Below are 25,359 nucleotides of genomic sequence, written 5' to 3' on the forward strand. Positions count from 1 at the left end.
AAGCCATTCTTTGGGAGTTTTATGTTATTATTTTTACTGGGTCTAGGTCTGTATTTCAAAGATCAACCACCAAGAACATAATTTATAGTCTGTGTATTCATGCAGAATGCTTGGTCTTTTGCAGAATCAGTAGGGCTATAGTCCTCAATGCTTGTAGAAGAGCATTGCAAGTTACGTTCTACTTGACTTCTTAAGTAGGCCCTTACTAGCACAGTATACTGGGCTATTTAAACTGGTCACAACGGCCAATAAAAAGTTGTGAAATCCTATACATGTCCCCGACAAGTCGTTGAGATTTCATGTTAAGATTAATGGAAAATAAGTATAGGCTCTATCTCAGAACTCAACTAGGTAGGCTAATTGATACAAATCAAAAATCATTGTCTACCCACAAATCAATAGGCTAAAGCTAGGTAAGATGTCAGATTAAAATATTAGGAGTGCTTGTAAGATAGTTAAACTATAGACTTGAGCCGCAATTTGTCATGAATATGAGGGTGCTACATTTGTCGTAATTGCCCAGCGCTCTTATTTTCAAGAAAAAGTCTGCAAAGAATTAGGGGTGCTATAATGTTGAATTGGTTTTCATCCATGTATGACCTACAGGCTATGTAAAGGAAAACACATTTGCGTGTGCGTGCATGTGTGCCCGTGTTAAAGATGTTGTTGAGTGAATGTGTCAATGAGCTGGCCTGGTCTAGACACTGTCATAAAGACAGGGGCACTAAATAGCTACTTTTCTCTTAATTGCACCGTCTGCCCAGTGGAGAGATTCCTTCCGTCGTAAATAGGGAGCTCGAGTAGGCTATAGGTGGCCGTTTACGAAATACATACAAAAATCCTATTTGAAACATATCCGATTTAGATAACATCCCGAGTGCACAATCTTCACGTTATCCACTAGGCCTATATCTTTATCCATTTGTGCTTGGGACAACAAAACGACAACAACTTGGATATCCGCTTTCTGGAGAGAAAAAAACCCTCAAGTTTATCGACCATGTGGTATAGGTCTATACATCACCACTGATGTCCTGCGGCTGTGACATGTTTTTTACTCTGTGGCTGCCGACGCATTTACGCATAGGCTATATCTAATGTGATTCATACAGATGCGCACCAATTTACAGATATTGAGGCTTTGGAACGTTTAGGTGTATTTTAATGTATTGCGAGAAAGAAAGAGATATTGTCTTTGAACTTTCGTGAAGTCAAGGCCATCACCTTTAACCCTACGCAATAAAGTTGGATCCGAGACTGGCTTTGCTCCCGGAAATACGGGTACAAACTGGTGAGCCAGCCAATGAGGTTTGCAAACGAAAGAGGGTCGGGGGAAAGGGGGATGGGGTTTGGAGGGGGATGTTTAGAGAACCCCGCATTGACCTCTTGAAAACTGACGCATATAGGCTAATGTAGTTATTTTTAATCCTGTTATTAATGTGGTAGAATTTTGAAAAACGATTTGCCATGTTTTGTTTGCTATTGTTTAATATCAGTTTCATTTTATGTATTTGTGAACCCAAAATAAGCAAAACAGTTAGTCTGTATTGGATACACTATATATGCGTGATCATATTATTATAATGAATTTGCTGTAGGCTAATTGAAATTGAAAAGAAGCCAATTTGACATCTGGAGTGCAGCAATTTGACATCCTCAAGCAATTGAATAGTGTAACATATATTTTGTTAAAACCAGATTGGAACTTTGAGGTCTAAGTGTATAAAACTGTCCAACACCCAAAATAACCTAAAGGTTTTGCATTTTTCATATTTTCTTATGGCCTCCTGTGGGCTACTTCAAAAGTCTCATACATGCAGGATGAAATAATAGTTCTATATAGGCCTACATACACTGAGTGTACAAAACATTAGGAATACCTGCTCTTTCCATGACATAGACTGACCAGGTGAATCCAGGTGAAAGCTATGATCCCTTATTGATGTCACTTGTTAAATCCACTAGAATCAGTGTAGATGAAGGGAAGGAGACAGGTTAAATAATGATTTTTAAGCCTTGAGACAATTGAGACATGGATTGTGTATGTGTGCCATTCAGAGGGTGAATGGGCAAGACAACAAATTTAAGTGCCTTTGAATGGGGTATGGTAGTAGGTGCCAGGCGCACCGGTTTGAGTGTGTCAAGAACTGGAACATTACTGGGTTTTTCACGCTCAACAGTTTCCCGTGTGTATCAAGAATGGTCCACCACCCAAAGGAAATCCAGCCGCGACCGGGAGACCCATGGTGCGGCGCATAATTGGCCCTGCGTCGTCCAGGGTAGGGGAAGGAATGGCCGGCAGGGATGTAGCTCAGTTGGTAGAGCATGGCGTTTGCAACGCCAGGGTTGTGGGTTCAATTCTCCCGGGAGGCCAGTATGAAAAATAAAATAATGTATGCACTCACTAACTGTAAGTCGCTCTGGATAAGAGCGTCTGCTAAATGACTCAAATGTAAACTTGACACAACTGTGGGAAGCATTGGAGTCAACATGGGCCAGCATCTCTGTGGCACGCTTTCGACACCTTGTAGAGGGTGTGCCACTCAATATTAGGAAGGTGTTCCTAATGTTTTGTACACTCAGTGTATTTCTAATACGCCTTTTCCTTTTTCTTTTCAACTAGTTCCAAATACAAAATGGATTGGCTGATGACCGAAAATGTATCATTTTGGCTTATAGCTCAAGTAACATGTAACCCCCCTAAACTAATTTCACATAATATGCCTACCAAGTGATAAAATACATATGGCTGAGGGAAGAGGAGTGGGTTTTGGATCAATGTTGGAGATCAAGACTCTCACACTACTGCTCTCACACCCCGCTGAGGGACCTTGGGCCTGGACTGCAGTTTTTTCACAACTCCGGGCCCCTCTCACGGCATCAGATTGCCTGCTCTTCTTGGCTCCCGCCTCTGCCTCATTTTCTCTTGTGTGCATGTGCCTATGAGACCAGTGGTCTCTGGAGTAAGACGCGGATATCACGTTCTGTCTGGTGGTGTCCAACGTCACTCAAAGGTGTGTCAGATCTCTGTTTACAATATTGACCTAATCAATACATCCTCTCAAAATTGACCTCTTGAAATTGTGATCAGGCAGGAGTCGTGGCTGTGGTACAATCAAATAAATCCAGACCCCCCACAAATCCAGGGCCCCACCAAAATCCTGCGCTTTATTTGATGTTATGTCAATTTTGTTATGACCACGAGGCGACGCTTCCGCACCAGATAGACAATTGTTGAACAAGGCCCTAATGGTACTATAGCCCTCTATGGAGAAGAGGACCGCAGGGAGGAGAAAGATGAATAGCTACTTCGAATATAGCCTACATTGCTTGTAAGCTATGTGTTTGAATCGTTGAACAGGCACAACTGCGATACGAGCTTGCTCTTTTGAAGGCTTTCTTTGTTAGTATGGGTCTTTAAAATATATATTTAGCCTGTAAGCTAGCTAGACTTATGGTATGCAGGCATGAAATCGGACGAGAGGATGGAGTGATGAACATCTTTAAGAAATCAAGGTCAGGTTTCCAAAAAGTAATTGTTTGTGCTTAAAGTTCTTTATGGTGTATGGTGTGCATAATGGTGGGTGGGTGGGTGTGTGACAGAGAGATAGACTGTGTGTATGCCTATGTGTGTGAGTGCGCATTATTTCAGAGAACGACATTTTGCTTAACCCAGCAAGGCGATGACAAGCCTATAAATAACCAGCCCTGTGCAGTTTGGTAAATAGTTTAAGATTTTTTACGATATTCAAATGTAATATAATGCTGACTTATCTTTTGGGCCTATATCACACCTGGCATATTTATAATTTGATTTAACGCAGAGAACCTGCGTCGAGCGTTTAATGTACCATTTGTGTGTACCGGTATAGTAGAGCGGGCTTCAAGTGCAAAAATAGTGTTATGGAGACATGAGGATTAGCTGTGTGAGTAATAATGTTACACCATCAAGGCTTTAGGTTTTGGGAATAATTTTGACTCTTCTCAAGTCATGTTATGCTTCGAGAAAAGTAACGTGAAGCATGAAATAGCAATAAGTAGCCTAAAACACATATATAATAAGCCCATATAGTAGGCTAATCATATTAAGCTAAAAGTAATTACGAATATAGGAATGTGAATGTGAAGAATAAGAACATGGATAGAAAGAACAATTGTCAGTTTAATGTTGGCAACGGGCATTTAACCACTTAAAACATTTCCATTGATGCAACTTTGTATCATTAAGATTGCAATTTTCAGAAAATGTGCACGCTATATTTCAATTCAGACTGATATTTTATGTCCTCGTGTTTATATTCTAACTCGTAAAATCTCTATGCAGGCCCAGACCCCGGGCCCGTTCAGCCTACGCGCGCAGGTAGGCTATCTGTGTGCATGGGTGTCCATATGTTAAGGTCGTTCACCCTGGTGGATTGGTACAATATTTTAGGAATGTCACAGGATTTGAGCATGTGTGTTTGTGTAATTAGATTCTGTATTTTAAGGATTTGGGGTGTAGTAAGTCGGCAGCAAGGTGACCTAAAATCAAATCAATAAACGAACGCCTACATCTGGCTCATACCTTCTTATTTAAGCAATGTTTTGTTAGATGTGTTGAATTCCATAGCAATTCCAATAAAATCTAAAGATTTAGAAAGATTTTTAGGCTACCTTATTAATCGAAAACCCTTTATAGAAAATCCTGAAAAAAATGTGCCTACTGAACACATCTGAATGATCCGACTGACTGATTGATCCGCGGTTTTTCTACGGATCTTATATATGAAATATACACTTATATTATATTATAGGCCTATTAATATGATATACAGATTATGAAACCATGGTAATCCAAGGCGTTTTATAAAAAAATTAAGATAGTTGCACATTCTGTCCTCCAAATAACGTAATGGGTATAAAACACTAACTTTTCAGCACACAAGGCTTTTTGGAATTATAACGCTGATTTTGCTGAAAGCTGACGTGCCTACAAGAGCCAACAACCAATCACAGTGTCTTGGTTCAGTTCTGTCTAAACACACCCTTATACAAATATTCGTTTTGTTCCCAATTATATAGGCCTACTGAAAATATCTTGTTGATATTCACAGATATGTGGAAGACGGGTAGACCAGGTGCTACGGACAACACTCAGTCACATAATTCCTCTTGCTCCTCACCATCAGCCACACTCTGTGCTCCTCACCATCAGCCACACTCTGTAAAAACGTCATTGCTATCAAGTAGGCCTATGCTCCAGAAATGGGCTGCATGCAATTTTTTGTGTTCTTTAGAAGCAACCTCTGAATGCAAGCCAGTTCCTGGCATATATTGAACTCACATAGCCTCTAAGCCTACTCACCACACTGAATGAAGCGCGATCTCTTAACAATCCTTTTTTAAGCTTGTAAATAAAGCCTCTGTGCTCTATAGGCAGGCAAGCTATAGGCCTAGCTGTTTTGTTTATTTCATACAAACATAAGGAGGTGATATTATCAATTGTAACATGGACATCCACATCCCTCTTTTGCATTGCTTTGAAATCAACCTCACTCTCAAAGGGCTGAATTCTTATTTCAGAAACGGCCATCTACATGATGTAGCTCAATTGGTAGAGCATGGCGCTTGTAACGCCAGGGTAGTGGGTTCGATACCAGGTACCACCCCTACGTAAAATTGTATGCACACATGACTGTAAGTCGCTTTGGATAAAAGCGTCTGCTAAATGGCATATAATATTACATAAATCATGTAAGCTATTGATATAAATGGGAGATTTAAGATGCGCGCACATATAGCCTAGCCCTATAGGATTCGACCAGCATAGCCTACACTCACTTTCTCTCCCTCCTGATCCGTGTTTTAATCGTTAGGCTACATCATAACATGATGTTAAAGGAAGTATGCCCTTTGTAAAAGGATATGTCTTTAAAAATAAAAGTAGTAACGGCGACAGAGAAAGCAGGTAAAGCTGATCTCTTGCTGTGAAAAGGCCGGGTCATTGTCAGTAACCTCTCTGTCGGCGCCATTGAAGACAAAACTAGGCTACAGCTCCACAGTAACCAACTAACAAAACAGAGTCGCAGCAAAACAAAACAGTTTTTCATAATTCTTAGATGGTAGGCTATAGTTTACTCATTTGTGGATTACATTTAATTTTAATTGAAAGGCTCTCTGGCAGATTAGGACAGCGACACATTAACTGAGAAACTATATCAAATATAGGCTACATTTACATTTTATTCATTTAGCAGAAGTTCTTATCCAGAGCGACTTACAATTAGTTTTTTTTTTTTTCTTCATACTGGCCCCCTGTGGGAATCGAACCCACAACCCTGGCGTTGCAAACGCCATGCTCTACCAACTGAGCTACATCCCTGCCGGCCATTCACTCCCCTACCCTGGACGACGCTGGGCCAATTGTGCGCCGCCCCATGGGTCTCCCGGTCGCGGCCGGCTACGACAGAGCCTGGATGCATATCTATGCATATCTGTTTATCCAGTAAAGGAGAATGTAATGTTATGTTGTATTTGCTAAATCACCATGGGTTATGTAGGCTAGGTCAACAGGAAAATAACTTAATTAAGTAAAATATGAAGGATTTGGATGCACCTCTAGAATAGTTCACCATATATAATGCATGCCACTAGCAGACTATATTTTGTTTGTGTAAGTGATCTCTGCGGGAATTGAACCCACAACCATAGCGTTTCTAGCAGTGTGCTCTATAGGCTGCTTACTGAGTCACACAACACAACTAACACTTATATGATTTAATCCAATGATTAAGAATCAGCGAAGAAACTCAGCACTCAATTATCACTATATTAATTTGTTTGGATTTATTCCCAAGTATTTTCTGTAGGTTTTCTCATGCTATGGGCAAACAGAGGATTCTCTATGAAATTGCCTCTCATACAATTATAGCCAATATCTAGGACTAGAAGCCTCAAGCAAATGATGGCAGTAAGGTTTAGAAGAATTGGAAATAGACTAACCATGATAAAATGGGTTTATTTAAGCAATAAGGCCCGATGGGGTGTGGTATATGGCCAATATACCATGGTGAATGGCTGTTCTTAAGCACGATGCAACGTGGAGTGCCTGGACACAGCCCTTAGCTGTGCTATATTGGCCATATATCACATACCCCAAGGTGCCTTCTTGCTATTATAAACTGATTACCAACTTAATTAGAGCTGTACCTGTGGTATATGGTCTGATATACCACGTCTGTCAGCTAATTAGCATTCAGGGCTCGAACCACCCAGTTTATAATGAACATGTATTATGAAAATTACGTTGGTAACCAGTTTATAATAGCAATAAGGCACCTTGGGTGTTTGTGGTATATTGCCAATATACCATGGCTAATGGCTGTATCCAGGCACTGTGCTTAAGAATAGCCCTTAGCAGTGGTATATTGGCCATATATCACACCCCCGCGGGCCTTATTGCTTAATTATACCATGGCATTGTTGAATAATCGTTTCTGATTGGCTTGAAGGGCATTCTAGAGTGTGCATTATTTCCCTATAATGCACGGTTTATCAGCATGGTAGAATTTAATGGTTATAGTTCATTCTTACATGTTCTATTGAGATGCTTTTGAAAGCAAAAGTCGAATTGAAAACATTACTGGCATTCAATTTTCATAATAGCAAGCTAGGGCTGATGATTTGGTTAGCTAAACTAGCATGTCTGTTTGTTTAGTAAACTTTCTAGCTACTTCAGTGGATGTTGACCACATTTCTACCAGCAAACAGTGCTTGACTTGGGCAGGCGCTCACTGGAGCTGAGTACCGGCACCTCAAAGTTTCTACTGCTTGAGCTCCTGTTTCTTATATAGAATCTTAGCTCAAAAGTATTGTGGAGCTCCCACCCCTAAATATCAACAGTACCGGCACCCAAAATGAGTACCTGAACCTATTTCAGTCCAAGTCAAGCACTGCTTGCAAATGAACACATTTCTAGAGGCAAATGTGTTAACTTATAGCCATGGTATGAATAATCAACTCGGGGCTCTATGTGTTCTCTGGAAAATAGTGCAACTCCGTGGAACGTGAGTTCAACTCCGCTAGTGCATCGTGGAACACATCTTCCACGTTGTTCCTTATTTTAAATAATAAATAATAATATGTCATTTAGCAGACGCTTTTATCCAAAGCGACTTACAGTCATGCGTGCATACATTTTTTTTTTTTTGTGTATGGGTGGTCCCGGGGATCGAACCCACTACCTTGGCGTTACAAGCGCCGTGCTCTACCAGCTGAGCTCCAGAGAACACATAGAGCCCCGAGTTGATTAACCCTTACATAATTAAATAATATAATTGTGCAAATGTTTGCACCACTATTGTAGCCACTATTGTAGCCTATAGCCTAAATGTGGTTCAACTATATTGATCTATGATTAATGCAAGAAAATGGGCAGTAAAATTAGATTTTTTAAACATAAACAATTCAATGGCTTAAATAATTTTAATGAAAAAAAGGCAAACAAACGGGGTAGTAGCCTTTTGCTTACTTTTTAATTGCTTTTTAAAAAATGTAAAGGTTTGCACAAAAAAAGGACAGGCTTTTGATAACAGGTTAATGCATAGTAATGCAAATGTAAGAAATTGTGCCTCTAAAACAAATTCTCTAAAACACATAAAATGTTTTTTCTAATTCCTTTTGGCTTTCGATAATAGTGTTTATAAACCTTACATCCCTACTACACTTTCTCTTTGTCCTCATTCCACTCTTTTTTTATCACTCTGCCACAGCCTATAAACAAAGCTACTGCGTTCATCAATTGTATTGTTCTTTCTCTTTTATAATACCCTACCATTACATGCCATTTATAAAACTCTATAAAAGGGACTTTATGTACTGCCATGTCCAGTTTTAATGAACTATAAGAAATATAAACAAGCAATAACTTTTCGTTATTACCTTTAGAAAGCAGAGTTATAATAAGATCAAATCATAAAACTATTTGGCGGTTGATATTTCAAGAATCATTGTCAAAACGTTTGTTTTTGCTCTTGTTGCCTCTAAATGAAATAAATAGCATAAAATAACAATAATATTTTTTTTGGAGTGCAGACCCTCTACACAAGAATCAAAGACAACGCTTATCATGATGCAATATAGGCCTACATGTTGTGCAATTTACATAACATATCTTCTTTAGGTTTATCCTCTTCTTTTTTGCCAGCTCCATTGCTCACTTTTGTTTTCTAGAACACATAATGCAATAGAACACTATTTGAATTAGTCTCTAGTTCTGTATGTTCAAGAACTTGTATCTATACCCTATCTGTATCTGTCCTGCTAGATGGCGCCCTTACTCTGTCATAGAGCTGGAAACTCGACAACTTGACACCAGTGTTGTCATGGCAGTCTGGTGCATCAGGGGCCACTTTCAAACACCTATTGGTTTGAAAGTCACGTGGCATACCTCGTACATCCATAATTATGTTGCTGAAGTTTTTTGATGCTCCACGCCCCCAACTCGAATATGTCAGCTTCCTACCCGACTATAATCCTCTAGGAGGGCTCTGAAGAGTGGTATCAAAATAATAAAGAGAACAATGGAACGTCAAAATAAAATCCCAGCTTCTAAATTTCATGTGGAACAGTTTGGTAGAAGAATCCTCTGTGTGCAGAGATAAGGGTTATTTGCAGTTCCGGAATGTAAGCTCAAAGAGGTGCGACCGAGTATGACTGTTCGACCGTGAGAAATTATGGAATCGTGTCTTCGCCTCTTTCCAAAGGACTACCTTCGCCATCTCCGACAAACACGGCTCTCAGCGCCTACCATTACCAACATTACCTGTCGCAGCTAAATCTTTTTGGGCCTGAAGCTAAAAATTCATCCCAGGTAACACAGCATGTTATCCGACCACTGCTTTCATGTTCTTTCCCATCAGAAAGTGTGAAGGAGGACTCAATGTGCTTCCTATATAGCGGGGATCCAAACTGACGCACGGAGACTGTTGTTGGACCTTGTTCCTACACGAGGATGGCTGAGAGACGCCATCACAGTTAAATGCACGAACATTCTCGTACGGAATCCTCTACAGCCAGTCAACCTTACATGAGAAAGGAGAATGCGCATGGCTTCGGCCCAGATAGTATCTTCTCTGTTGTCGAAACTGGGACAGAGAATCCAGAACCATTTAAGTACACCTGCGAAACCAATCAGGAGCCGTATCTGGCAGACAGTAAACTCGAGGAGAATCACAGCCCAACGAAACAACTGTCTGAGAAAGAGAATGTCCTTAAAACGGACGGAAGCACAGACAACTCAGACAGTGAGGTTAAAGGTAACGCACACATGGATTATAACACATAAACAAGCATTATCCGACCACGAACACACACACCCACATACACACACAAACATGGCTCATGGCTTATAACACAAACAAACATATCATCACACTTACTTCGACCAGGTTGGACAAGCCAATACTTCATCTGAGATGGAAATACATTTAGGCTACTAATGCTAATTCAAAAGATCATGCAATGGTGACAAGCCTCGGCATAGGCCTATGTAATTGTATCTGTTACCAGTGGTAGGCCTATAGTTTCAAAGTACAATTTTAACCTCTTGCAAACTTGACTCGATTGGTGGGCTGTTTTTTGTTAAGCAGACCTTTCCCCTAAATTGAGTAGCCTAAGCCATACACTTCCCTCCCTACTCTATCTATATAATTATAGGATCTGCGTTCCTTATCTCTTTCCTAAAAAAATCAAAATAACATTCACACAATACCGGTTAACGCACAGGCCTGCCTGTAGGCTACTTTTCGTTGTTTATTTCACTGGACTACAAGGGTGATCTGGAAGGCGAGACTGCGTATGCTCTTGACATTGCCCATTTAAGCAACTTTTTGTTCCCAAAGCTGCCAGGCCATTACCAATTTGCTGCGAAGGACATAATCCGTTTACCATTGAACTGCAACTTTGGAAAAACGTTTGTGATAGTCTAGGTTTTTGATTTTGAGAAATGAAACTGCACACTGCACAGTCTCAAATACTTTGCAGTTGAGATGGAGCTCATTCATTCATATTTTGAGAATGTTTAAGGAATGAGATTTGTTATGTCTAATTGGTGGTCATGACAATAATAATAATAAGATAGGATAGACCTACTATAGTCGCTATATCTCGCTTGGATTTGTTATAATATAGTAATAGGCTACTAGTAAAGGGGGGGGGGGGGGGGGGGGGGGGGGCTATCCAAATGAATGCGCTCTAATTATATAGTTACAGCAATGAAGAAAATAAAGCATGATTCAGGCTGGTTTATATCTCATTGGATTTAAACAGAAGATGCTGCTTTCCCAGACACAGATTCCTACACTAAAAAGCATGTTCAATGGAGACTCACTGTTTAATCTGTGCTCGGGAAACCGTCCCGAGAAGACATAGCCTACAGACAAACTGTGCAGACCAACAAAAAAAAAAACTTTAGGCTTTTGCTTACGAAAGTTTCCTGGAAGGTGATTGTATGATTGCTTTTGTTTTGAAGCTTGTTGGCTTTGGAAACTACATTTTTTAGCTAAATTGTCGGTAAATAATTTTTCAAAGTATAAAACAACAAATATAAAGCACATATAACCTCAAGTTATGACGTTTCATTTTGTAAGTTCAGGAAATAATAATCGTGTCACGTTATAAACATAATTGTAGGACCAACTGGTGAACTTTAGGCTGATGGTGATTCGTTTATTATTGTTACTATTAGGCCTATTATTATTATTATGTATTATTCTTAGGCCTTGTATTGAGCATATGTGGCCACAGCATGTGCATCCGAAATTCACGCCATTGCTTACACAATGAAATTCCATTTTTATTTATTAACTTGTTTAAATCAGGCAGATATGGGGCTTCTATTTCCATGTAATTAAAAACAACGTATGATTTAGGGCGAAATATTAAAAGTTGCTTCAGTCCCTCATTTCTCTCTTCCTTAAATCTGACAGATTCGTTAGAATAGTGCCTACTAATAACTTGCTATTCAAATATTACACTTTTATCCCACATTCTAAAAGAGTAATTCATTAGTCATTCACTAAAAAATTATAAAAACACTGCGCCGTTTATTTCCGGATTGTTTTCCCCATGTGAACAGTGTGATTAGTTTAATTATTCGTGCCCGCTGCGCCATGTAGGCCTAATCAAGACAGAAGTCTTTAACATTTAGATTTTAACCTCCTCCGGACTCCTTTATGGATAGACTCAACTATACACCCCGGACATCGTCCGTGGTATCCATCCCTCTGTATTGTGGCATTAACTAATATCTACATTTAATTTATCTCTAATGCTATTTATGAGGGGATTGAAAGAACATAATGTAATTCTTATCGCCAAAAATACCCAAGTTACCCCTATTAATTAACAATTTATTTTCATTAGCCTATTTGCCGGATGAGATCAACTCACATTTTTCGTAGGCCCTGTGTTTCTATATAGTTAATTGTTTCAATTGGCCTTGATTGAGCGTAGGCTACTCCAGATACGCAAATAATGCAGCATTAGTTAGGCTATATTCTCAAAGAAGCGGTAATTTATCATCTCACTAAAGGCTATGATTAGGCTATACCTCCGTGCATTAAGGCATCAAAGACAACGACATGTTATGACATTTTATATAACCTTGAAAGAAAACAATTGGAGTTGAAATGATATATTTTTATATATATCGATTAGCAGCTCCATTGAGCTATAGGCCTACGGTGAAGTTGTAAATACAATTGCCAATATATATAAAATGACATGCCATTCTTGGTAACCTGATTTAGTTAGTGTATTATCAGTGGTTTCGCGAGGCCGCAAGGTCTGAGCATTTTGCCATGAGGCTGAGAGAAATGTTGCTTTTTTAAAGCTAATTTCCTGCAATTCTCCACATATTGCCATAGGGCAGAGAGAAACATTTACAGTTTTATAGCTAATCTCATGCTATTTTACACATTTGGCAATGAGACTGGGAGAATGTAGCATTTTTAAAGCTAATTTCCTGCAATGTGGGGGGGGGGGGTCGGGGGGGGTGCTACCTCCAGGGGGCACCCAACCTTAATAGCTGCAGAGGTGTGTGGTATATGCCAGTGATTATTATGTTCTATCACAAATTAGGCTACGTTTAGGCTATAAACTGATAATCATGTTAATTCAACTAATTCCTTTTTTACAGGGGACACCAGATTGGAGAATGCCATTGGAAACTGGATCATAGCTAAAAGTGGACGGAAAAATCGTTGTCCTTACACCAAACATCAGACACTGAAACTGGAAAAAGAGTTCGTGTTCAACATGTATCTGACGCGAGAGCGCCGCCTGGAGATAAGCAAGAGTATTGACTTATCTAATAGGTCAAAATATGGTTCCAAAACCGACGCATGAAACTCATGGAATTCCACAGGGAGAGTCGAGTGAGAGCGCTAACCTCTGTTTATGCTTACACCTCATTTGAAGGGAAATTTAACAAAAACTACACTTAGTCTACACATAAACTAGCAGACTAAACTCCACTTCCTTGTTAAAGAAGTTTGCTACACATAGGCATACAATAATAATAATAATAATAATATGCCATTTAGCAGACGCTTTTATCCAAAGCGACTTACAGTCGTGCGTGCATACATTTTTTTTGTGTATGGCCTAGGCCTGCACACACGCTACGCTCATGCAGGAGAAAGCATCTAGAGCAGGTTATAAATTGTAGGCCTTTCAAACACGCTTAATCTTTTTTAGAATCCATGCATGGTTTTGTCAAATTTTACAGCTATGAACCTCTTCAGATGCAAAAAAAAATTTGAACGCTGGATTTTAATTGTTTAGAAAAATGTCTCAAAGTGGCATTAGTGCATTTGAATTGTTTTACATACACTTTTAATGAAATGTGTTGTCTTTACTTGGTCTCTTCCTTTCTTTCATTTATGTTGTTGTTGTCTTGTGTTTTGTTGTTTTTTGTTCATGTGAACTTGATGTGCTGTGCATTACAGCATCATAAAGTCAATGCACTTTCAAACGATTATCGCAAGCATTATGTGTCTGAACGTTTTGTAAAGATATAAAATAAGCCTATACAAAATAGATAAAATGGGTATGGAGCATCATTTTCCCTTGCTGTCCTTCTCCTTCGTGTCCTTTGTGGCTTGCTTTGAGAAAGAGAGGGGAGAGGGAAAGGGAAAGGGCGCAATAGTGGGAGTTTTAATGTAAGTGGAAAGACCGACCATATAGCTGTGATTTAAATAGCCAGGTGACCACAAGAAGTCAAGGTCATAAAATAGTAACGTCATGATGGTTGGAGTACAGCGCTAGAGGTGGTTTTTATGATCTGCAAGTATAATGTGCACCGCAGCAGTAAAGATGAGTTTAAAGGTGAGGAGGAGGAGGTCTATACCCACATAGCCGGGCTACAATGGAGCTGGTTTGCACGGGCGCACGCCACTTCATTCACCAGATGAGGGGAAATGCGACCTTCTCCAACGGATGATGGAGCAAAAAGAGACCGGGTGATTACTTTAAGGGAATGGATATGATGGAACAGTGTCAGCAACTAGACACGACTGCAGGAGCATGGCAACGGATCCCCGCATGCAGCCTGCGTTGAAGGTAGGACTAGCCGCTGGCATTTCCTTTCTTTGCTTTGGACTAGATCACGTCTGGCTCTGTTCATTTGGCACATTTGCAACTGGCAGCACATTAATTTCCATAACACCGAGGGTATCTCGTGTTGTTGTGTTGCTGCATTTTAACCTTGTGCAGACATTCAAGATCCGACCAGTGATGGTTGTGGAGGTTTTCTATGTTGATGAGCTGCTCGAGATTTGCAAGTGGATTTTGGATTATGATGTGTGCTGTGATAGTTTTGTTGAATTTACCTCTGCCTTGGATGGACAACGATGTTTTGTCATAGAATGAACAGACAACTGTGAACCTGCATGTGTTCATGGAGTATGCTATCCACTTAACAAAAAATAGAATATTACAAATAATCTTACAAAATATGATCGCTCCTTGCTGGATATGCGCTCAAGTCATGGACATCATAGTATTAGGCCAATCTTGCTATTTTCAAATATGACTGATATGCAAAACGACATCAAGCATATCAAAGTACTGGTCTACATATGCAGCATTTTTGTTATTCGTTTTTTCTTCTGTAGATTATTTCCCCATCGGTCCATAGAAAAACATTTGACTGTGCAATACGTTTGATATTGTTTCTAATTCTCAATGGATTGACCTTTCACGTTCAGCTGATGCGTGGTTTAGGTAGTTTCATGTTGTTGGGATTGACTTCCTGGCTCGGCAACAAGAAACTGCCTTGATTACGTCAGTTTAACTTCATCAAGGGCGTCCATTTCCGTCAGATTACACACTCGGTTGAGGAGTCGCCGCAAATGGCATTGTAAATGAACCGAGACATCAATATCCACGACGAGACCTTTTTTCTTAGCTCTTTGGCTTTATGTGGTGGACACTAAAAGGTCTATTGGCTGCAGTGGGAGAATTTGGGTTGTAAACATCATGGGGTAAAAAAATCCTTTTGAGCTTTGTGTTGTTGCGCAGACTTTTGAGGTCTAGCCTTGTAGATGGGATTATTGACCGGAGGTGTTTTAGGGATGGCACTCAGCATTCCAAGAGCGTCTCCAGGTGCCATGGGACATCTGCCAAGTAGTAAAAATCCCATTCTCATCTCTGGACTCATTATGCTTTTGTTGTAACAGACATATTTTATTATATCACTTGTATGATCATTGAATAATAATCAAATAACATAAAAATGACCCTTTGAGATTCTAAGGGTTTGTTTTAGGCCTACATTATTACCTGAATTCGTCATTATGGTGGTTATTAGCTGAATTCGTCACTTGCTTTCTCCTTTGCACTTAATCTCGGCGCAAATATAGCCTGCACAAAATGTTTGATATTAAACATGGTGTTGCAACATAAACCATTTTGAAACATTAAATTAAGTCGTCATCACAAACAGTATTTTGTTTATCGAATGGTCAAGGAACATAAATGTGCAGCACGCTGAAATGTGCAGCACGCCATGGTTCCACTGGAACCGATTTAGTAGCCTAGATCTGGGCCTTTTTGTTTTCTTAAATTTGGCGTTATGAATTTACCTCAACGTTTTTGCTACATATAGCTACTGATCTCCGTTTGATATGACAGTAAATTGAGGAGAAGCTAGAAAAGAGGCAGAATTCAAATTATTTCGTAAAATGAGAAATGTATAATTTATGCAAAAGGAGTGTAGATAGCCTGTAGATAGGCCAGTTGTAATTATAAGTAGCCTAGCCTATGTTACATTTTAACAAATATATGTGTGTTTGTTTATTATCGCCTATTATAGGCCTATTGTATTAGGACTTATTTAGGATATTACTAGTGTAATGGGTCAAAAAACTATTACATCCGGTTTGAGGCAGGTAACACTAGCCTATCTTCAATATTCTCCATCTGCATGATATGAGCTACTCGCTCTTTTGTCTTAATCACCACTAACATCACATAGACAAAATGTAATTAAAATCATCCATGAACGACATACATAGATATTGACACAAAAATGTTAGCTACAAGAGCAAATGTTAGCCCCATGAGTGCACATGCATTGATTTATTGTATTTTCCCTGATATTTTTATTTAGTATTTTCTGTATCAAGTATTTTGTGTATGTCATGGCTCACTTGTAAAAGAGGCATGTGTCAATTTGACTCCATGTATAAAATAAGTATATATATATATATTACATTTTGTCTATATAATGTTATATATATATATATATATATATATATATATAACTTTTACGCACGGACCACAACCACACATAGCCCTACGCAGACGCTGTCATTGACAGCGTGATCTGTCTTGGTGTCTATCTACAGGTATGCAATGCCAATGCTAGGACTCAATTTGACTCATTGGAATATTATTAGGCCTTTACTTAATCCTGTATGGTGACCATCTCCGGTGTCAAATCTATTTTAGCAAATATATAGGCTACACATTGGAACCCTCGTAAGAGAAGGTATAGGCCTAGGCAATGCTTTAACGCCGAATTGCTGTCATAATATTAATGTCTTTACGACCAGAGCTTTAATCAAACGTTTCCAGTCAGTAAGGCCTTTAAGTGGTGTCTTTAAATGTGTTTACGAGTTCACAATGTTACTCCAGTCCACTCCACGAAATTAACGTCTGTAATAAACAGCATTCTTCCAATCCCGCGGCAGAGGTATAAATGTATGTTATGCACGCTCTATCGCTAGCAACATTAAACTGGTATTTAATTACAGAATGCATTCCGTTGACCTAAAAAAACAACAGGATTTATACTGAATAGCCTATCTTTCAGGGTTCATACCGAATATTAGGATTAGTCACCTGAGCCTTGATATCCAAGAAATAACGTAATATTTTCATTTATTTGTTTGACTTTATAAGAATTTATGAAAGCTTAAACCGATGTGGCTGTGTTGAATTAGGATAGGCATATACAATTGAATTAATGGAGAAATAGTTTTTTCTTATTTTTACGTCCTTTCTCACACACACACACACACATGTACATTGCCTTCAATATTAATTTTACCTGCTTGCACACACTGAGCTGTCAGTCTTTTAGCTCATTTCTATTCTTGTTCTTAATGTTATTATTAATGACATATATATATATATATATATATATATATATATATATATATATATATTATTGGAAATAACAACAGTATTGATGATGTTATAAACATTAACAGCATTCTTTCAATCCTCTTACACCGATAAAGGTTTTGTGGGCTGAAACTTCAATAAAAAACTAAACTAAACAAAAAACATCAACTTTTAATGAACTAATTAATGATAGTCCCGCCTATTTTAGCAAATAGGCTACCTTTCTAATACCTACCAATGACTAATTGTGCATGTTTTTTTTATGTTTTCAATAACGTGGTTAGTGTATTCAAATGGCTAATGTTGTTTTTTTTATACATTATGGCCATTATTCAGTGATCAGTCAGTGTAACCTATAATTTACAGTTTAGCTTAAATAAAAGTAGGTCTATATCCCTCACATTAGTCTACTGCTAGCAGTGATGATGTCACCTTAAACTAGGCCTACTAGGCAAATTATGAGCTTAGATTGCCTGATTTGCATTGATCAACATTCGTATCTATGTGCACATTCATATGGTTCTTGTTGTAGGCTAATTCTTCTTAGCACGTTGTTGAGTGTTTTAACACTCCCAAGTTACTGAATAATATAGCCAATATAGCTGTAGCGGTGAATAGAAGTCAAGGCCCCATGTTTACATGCCTTGCACTAGACTGTGGAGTAGTGATGTCACCGAAGTGGCTGTGTGTCATTTCCATTTTCTTAGCAACCGCATGGTGCTCAAATGCACTTGAAGTGGGTGATTAATTAAAGTAAAGCCTCTTATGTATTTTAAGTATATTGTTGTTATGTGAGGCATAAAAACGTTGTAAAAAAATAAAAAATAAAATAATAATATCTTAATGGAATCAATCAGTTGCAGCTGGTCTACATTGTGTGTGCGTGTGTGTGTGTGTGTGTGTGTGTGTGTGTGTGTGTGTGTGTGTGTGTGTGTGTGTGTGTGTGTGTGTGTGTGTGTGTGTGTGTGCGTGTGCGTGTGCGTGTGCGTGAGTGCGTGAGTGCGTGAGTACGTGTGTCTGTGCGTGTGTCTGTGCGTGTCTGTGTTTGTTGGTTCGATTGGATCTTCCCAATATTATGTCAGGGTTGTTTATGTCAATTTCTTTTCAGATCCAAATATTTTATTTATTAAATGAACTGAAATGTAAAATATCCATCCATGAAACGTATATTTTAGAGGATCTATGATCTCTTATAATGTGAGTTGATTTAAATGGAGTCAACACCTATTCTGGCTAATTTCAAGAAATTACAATGGACACAAATGCTCAATTTTGATTGTTTATTTGTTCAGTTTAAAGGTAAAAAAAAAAAAAAAAAAAAAGAAGGCTGACATGGATAATGTTACAAAAAACATTTGAAGGCTTACATTGATGTAGATCCGTCCATAACTAGAATATGGATGATATTATATGAGTGCAGTACTAGTCCTTCACGTCACAACTCAATAAACCCCTAACTAGAACACGGTACCCAAATCTCTCCAAATATGCCCCAGAGCTGAAAGTGTAAATGTGGGATAGGCCTACACACAAACATCTGTAATTATATATCCTAAGTCGCATTCTCAAATATTCCACACATGTTGATTGGCCAACTTAGAGAACATAAAATGATAAAGGATGAATCATTTTTTGGTAAGCTACTGTATACTTACCACTGAGATTGGTAATCACGCTGATTCCTAAGAAAGATTGTTCGATTTGTCTGTACTTCAATTAGAGATGGAAATTATGAATTTCTACGGAAGTGCTTTGCTATAGTTGGCACTAAAATAACCATTTTAAAAAACGATATAGATAAGGATTGCCACTACAATAGCAACAACTCTTCAAAGAGAATGGAAAGATAAGCATGCAAAAAACATATAATATAGCCTTGTATAGTTTGGCCTTGAAGCTGTAATGTGTAACGTCAATGGGTAACCAAATTAGTAGACACAAAAACATACAGGTCGCAGTCTTGGAGATATTGTTCATTATTTTGTTGCATTTTGCTGATGCAGAGGAACGTATGGATAATTTGCATTATATATTTGCTTACCACCTATTTATAATTTGACAAGTATATGTTTATAGAATATCTGAAATATCCCTACCACCAAGATCATGAGACAATGAATATCATGATAATATAGCCAAAGCTTAGGCCTATAGGAAATGCAAATAGCCTATTATTATTTTACGCATAACATATAGAGTTTGCGCACACGAATAGTAGCCCAAACCAAAACCAATGCTCATATTAAATGTTTGGCTTTGAAATACATTCTAACAGTTAACCCAGATATTTTGATGTTGTAATAGGACATTCTGAAAACGTATAGTCCTATACGCCTAAAATAATCAAAGGCAGCAATTCAATTATCGATAATAACATAAAATTGAATATAGGCCTATCAAAAGTTGCATTTTGATTGACTAGTGACGGTTGCATTGAGAATACTATTGAGGTGATCTTATTCATAAATATATATGTAAGTAGTAATTTTTCGTCTGTGTTAGAGGTTGGGTGTGTAGGGCTACTAGATGTCCGCTGGCAGTATCATTGTTTCTCAGACGCCAGCAATAAATAGCAAGAAAACCAATTATCTAGGCTATACAACAGACACACCCTATCGCTTCTCGTTATAAACATTTCCATACTTATCAATTTTTGCAGATAAAGTCATGGGCACCCCAGTCTGTGATCTATATATTCGAGCCCATGTACAATTTGGATAAGAATCTATATCAAATTCTAATGTGTAGGCAGGCCTACATTTGATTGTGATTGATAGGTTCACCAATTGAACATAGTCTATAGCCTAGACCTACTTTCTCCAACATGTTGTGTTTTATATACCAGTTAACATAGCTTTTTGATGATCAGCATGGCACAAGGCTATATCATTTCCAGCAAATGATATTTTAACCTGGATCTTAGGCTGATCATTTAACAAAGGAGACTGATTCAGTTTTGGATTAGAGAAGACGCCAACGAACAGTCTATTTGTTTTCTCAACAACAGTCACAGAGTCATGTAGCTAGTCTGTAGTTGTTAAGCTTATTGAATCGATTAATTAAGATGGCCTAATCCAGTCAGCCATCTTTTCCATAAGGTTTCAAAAGACAGCATCTTAAAATGCAGGTGTTATTGCATTTGTAGTATAGTGCATTTATGAGTAGAAGGTGATTTGAGCCTTGGCACCCTATTCTCCGTGGAAAGAGAAAAACGCAGGTTGAGGTGTTGTGGCAAAGGGCCAAGCCCAGACTGAATGACAGAGGCTGCATCGAGACAGGCAGCTCAATTCTGATATTTTCTCACCATTTGGTATTTTGATCAATCAGATCAGCTCTGAAAAAGATCTGACGTTAAAAGATCTGATGTGATTGGTCAAAAGACCAATTAGTGGAAAAAATATGAGAATTGGGCTGCCTGTCTAAATGCAGCCCAACTGAATGACAATGACTGGTTATCCAACGCCCAGACACAGCACTGCACTGCGGAGTGCCCTAGTACTCCATGCATGCCTCTTCATCTTTGGAGAAGTTATATATCCAATTTCCTAAGCCAATATAGGCTATAATTTCCCCAATGGATCATTATGAATAGTAGCCAATGTTACTAACTTTCCAGATTTAGGCTACCCATACCAAAAGTTTATTAAAGAGATAATGTGGCTATTGTAGGTTTGTTGTTTTGGTAAGGTTATTCAATTGACTCTTATTGCGCTTGTTTTTTCATATGAGACGATTTTAGGAGTTTCCCTGATGACCACAACTCAAAGTTTGAGGTTGGGAGGTGGATAGAGCATGCACACAGACTTGTGGGGGGTTGTTCTTCTAAGCTAACATGTGGAATTGTTTTAAGGTGGTCATACCATGGATCATTTAGCTATTTTATTTAGAATTTTAGGACACCTGCAGGTATCCCCCCAAAATACAAAAACATTATTTGATAAAATATGGAATTTGGGCTTTACTACTATAATATAATAATAATAAAAAATATGCAATTTAGCAGACGCTTTTATCCAAAGCGACGTACAGTCATGTGCGCATACATTTTACGATCCCTGGCGTTACAAGCGCCATGCTCTACCAATTGAGCTACAGAGGACCACTATAGCATACGTAAAAATGTATGCACACATGACTGTAAGTCGCTTTGGATAAAAGCGTCTGCTAAATGGCATATTATTATTATTATTATTATTATTATTATTATTATTATTATTATTATTATTATTATTATTATAGCCCATAGAAACGCATTGAATAACACATTCATAAATGGAAAAACAGAATATCATAAGGAATAAGGTTTTGAAGTGTCTGTCCTATATTTAGGAGATATAAGAAAGCTCAGGAAATATTTTAGTTTTTTGGACACATATTTAACCCTTGTTGGCACAAAACTACGTCCATACATCCATTCATTTTTTAAACCGGTACATGGTTACCTTCAGATGAGTCCCGTGACAGTTGTGGGGGTCGTGGAGCAAAACAGAGAACGCCATCGTGTTCGTGTTCATAGTGAGGTCACATTAGTTTGTAACCCAAATGTTTCAGACGCTACAGACAGAAGTTGGCATGTCGTTAGTACCGACTTCAGACAAACACCCTCGTGTTCCTGAGAGTCTCATCATATTAGTTTGTATGCTGGTTCAGACGCTACAGACCGATTTTCAGGATGTCTCCTGGTCTGACAAACAGCGCTGTAGCTCTGACACTTTCCACTGCAGATGCTGAAGGCCGACATAGGCGGAACCAAAAAAACAGATACTGTATCTCTAGCTTAAACTATTATGTTAATTGTTTGAGGCACGGGTGCATCAATAGACTCTTAAGGATTTGTGCACACCAGATAGACTGCAATATTACCACTTAAACCCAAACTAAACTGGGTTTACTCCACATGGCAGTTTGTCATATTATTACTAGGGACTGACTAGCCTACATCAGGGATCTCCAACAGGTTGATCATTAGCTAGCAGTAGCTCGCAGCCCACCTGTGAGTTGCTCATCAAACAATTCTGAAAGTATATGCAATTTTTATGTGTTCCACCGCAAACTGTCATAAACAAATATCGCAAGTATCAGACACTGCAAGCTCCCAGCTACAGTGGGGAAAAAAAGTATTTAGTCAGCCACCAATTGTGCAAGTTCTCCCACTTAAAAAGATGAGAGAGGCCTGTAATTTTCATCATAGGTACACGTCAACTATGACAGACAAAATGAGATTTTTTTTTCCAGACAATCACATTGTAGGATTTTTAATGAATTTATTTGCAAATTATGGTGGAAAATAAGTATTTGGTCAATAACAAAAGTTTCTCAATACTTTGTTATATACCCTTTGTTGGCAATGACACAGGTCAAACGTTTTCTGTAAGTCTTCACAAGGTTTTCACACACTGTTGCTGGTATTTTGGCCCATTCCTCCATGCAGATCTCCTCTAGAGCAGTGTTTTGGGGCTGTCGCTGGACAACACGGACTTTCAACTCCCTCCAAAGATTTCTATGGGGTTGAGATCTGGAGACTGGCTAGGCCACTCCAGGACCTTGAAATGCTTCTTACGAAGCCACTCCTTCGTTGCCCGGGCGGTGTGTTTGGGATCATTGTCATGCTGAAAGACCCAGCCACGTTTCATCTTCAATGCCCTTGCTGATGGGAGGAGGTTTTCACTCAAAATCTTACAATACATGGCCCCATTCATTCTTTCCTTTACACGGATCAGTCGTCCTGGTGCCTTTTCAGAAAAACAGCCCCAAAGGATGATGTTTCCACCCCCATGCTTCACAGTAGGTATGGTGTTCTTTGGATGCAACTCAGCATTCTTTGTCCTCCAAACACGACGAGTTGAGTTTTTACCAAAAAGTTATATTTTGGTTTCATCTGACCATATGACATTCTCCCAATCCTCTTCTGGATCATCCAAATGCACTCTAGCAAACTTCAGACGGGCCTGGACATGTACTGGCTTAAGCAGGGGGACACATCTGGCACTGCAGGATTTGAGTCCCTGGCGGCTTAGTGTGTTACTGATGGTAGGCTTTGTTACTTTGGTCCCAGCTCTCTGCAGGTCATTCACTAGGTCCCCCCGTGTGGTTCTGGGATTTTTGCTCACCGTTCTTGTGATCATTTTGACCCCACGGGGTGAGATCTTGCATGGAGCCCCAGATCGAGGGAGATTATCAGTGGTCTTGTATGTCTTCCATTTCCTAATAATTGCTCCCACAGTTGATTTATTCAAACCAAACTGCTTACCTATTGCAGATTCAGTCTTCCCAGCCTGTTGCAGGTCTACAATTTTGTTTCTGGTGTCCTTTGACAGCTCTTTGGTCTTGGCCATAGTGGAGTTTGGAGTGTGACTGTTTGAGGTTGTGGACAGGTGTCTTTTATACTGATAACAAGTTCAAACAGGTGCCAATAATACAGGTAACGAGTGGAGGACAGAGGAGCCTCTTAAATAAGAAGTTACAGGTCTGTGAGAGCCAGAAATCTTGCTTGTTTGTAGGTGACCAAATACTTATTTTCCACCATAATTTGCAAATAAATTCATTAAAAATCCTACAATGTGATTTGTCTGTCATAGTTGACGTACCTATGATGAAAATTACAGGCCTCGCTCATCTTTTTAAGTGGGAGAACTTGCACAATTGGTGGCTGACTAAATAATTTTCCCCCCCACTGTACTACCTAATCAACACAACATTACATTATCCCTGGTTAGCCACTATTGGCTTAAAAAGCCAAACCTGACACACAATATCTGGCAATTAATTTCCAGCAATATTGCCCCTGTCTGTCTGTGTGGTGCACACGTTTGTCTAGTTTGTCTATCACTCCATGTGTAGCGAGTTGATGTGATAACTGTCTTATGGGTTGACAGAAATACTTTCCCCAAAACCTTCTCAATTAATAGTTAACCTATTAGGATTGGACCCTTTTTTCCATTTTCACCTAAAATGACATACCCAAATCTAACTGCCTGTAGTTCAGGACCTGAAACAAGGATATGTATATTATTGATACCATTTGAAAGGAAACACTTTGAAGTTTGTGGAAATGTGAAATTAATGTAGGAGAATATAAGACATTAGATCTGGTAAAAGATAATACAAACAAAAAAACAAGCGTTTTATTTTTATTATTTTGTTCCATCATCTCTGAAATGCAAGCGAAAGGCCACAATATAATATTGCAGTTTAGGCGCAATTTAGATTTTGGCCACTAGATGGCCGCAGTGTGTGTGCAAAGTTTCAGATTGATCCAGTGAAGCATTGCAATACTGGACAATTTTGTATAAAGTTTGCCCAAATGTGCCGAATTGGTGAATTGATACATTTTGAAGTACATAACTATAGAGAACATACAAAAATGATATAGTAATACAAAATGTAAGTTTACACACTCCCAGGAATGTCATACATGATGGATCATTAGCTTATACACTAACCTTCACACATCTAGATGGCCGGGCGGGGTGGGTGTGGAGCCAGAGACAGCAGGCGTTCAAACTGTAGAACCCAGTTCCTACATTTGAATATAAAAATTGATTTTATCAAACAAAACTATGCTATATTTTATCTCTGGGACCCTTAGGATGACAAATCAGGGGAAGATTACTGAATGTAAGTACATTGTTTACCTTCAGAGGTGAATGTATCAAACCAGTTGCCGTGATACATTTTTTGTTGTTGTGC

At 38.7% G+C, this 25,359-nt stretch overlaps 1 pseudogene across 1 annotated transcript; it reads left to right on the forward strand.

Annotated features, from left to right (window-relative positions):
• Positions 1–9,560: 9,560 nt before the first annotated feature.
• LOC311133401 (homeobox protein Hox-C10-like) lies at positions 9,561–13,484 on the forward strand (annotated as a pseudogene). Its single transcript has 2 exons — positions 9,561–10,295; positions 13,178–13,484. The product of its transcript is annotated as a homeobox protein Hox-C10-like (transcript).
• Positions 13,485–25,359: the final 11,875 nt, after the last annotated feature.

Source organism: Coregonus lavaretus (assembly GCF_964263955.1).
Source record: "Coregonus lavaretus genome assembly, chromosome: 8".
Taxonomy (NCBI): Eukaryota; Metazoa; Chordata; class Actinopteri; order Salmoniformes; family Salmonidae; genus Coregonus; species Coregonus lavaretus.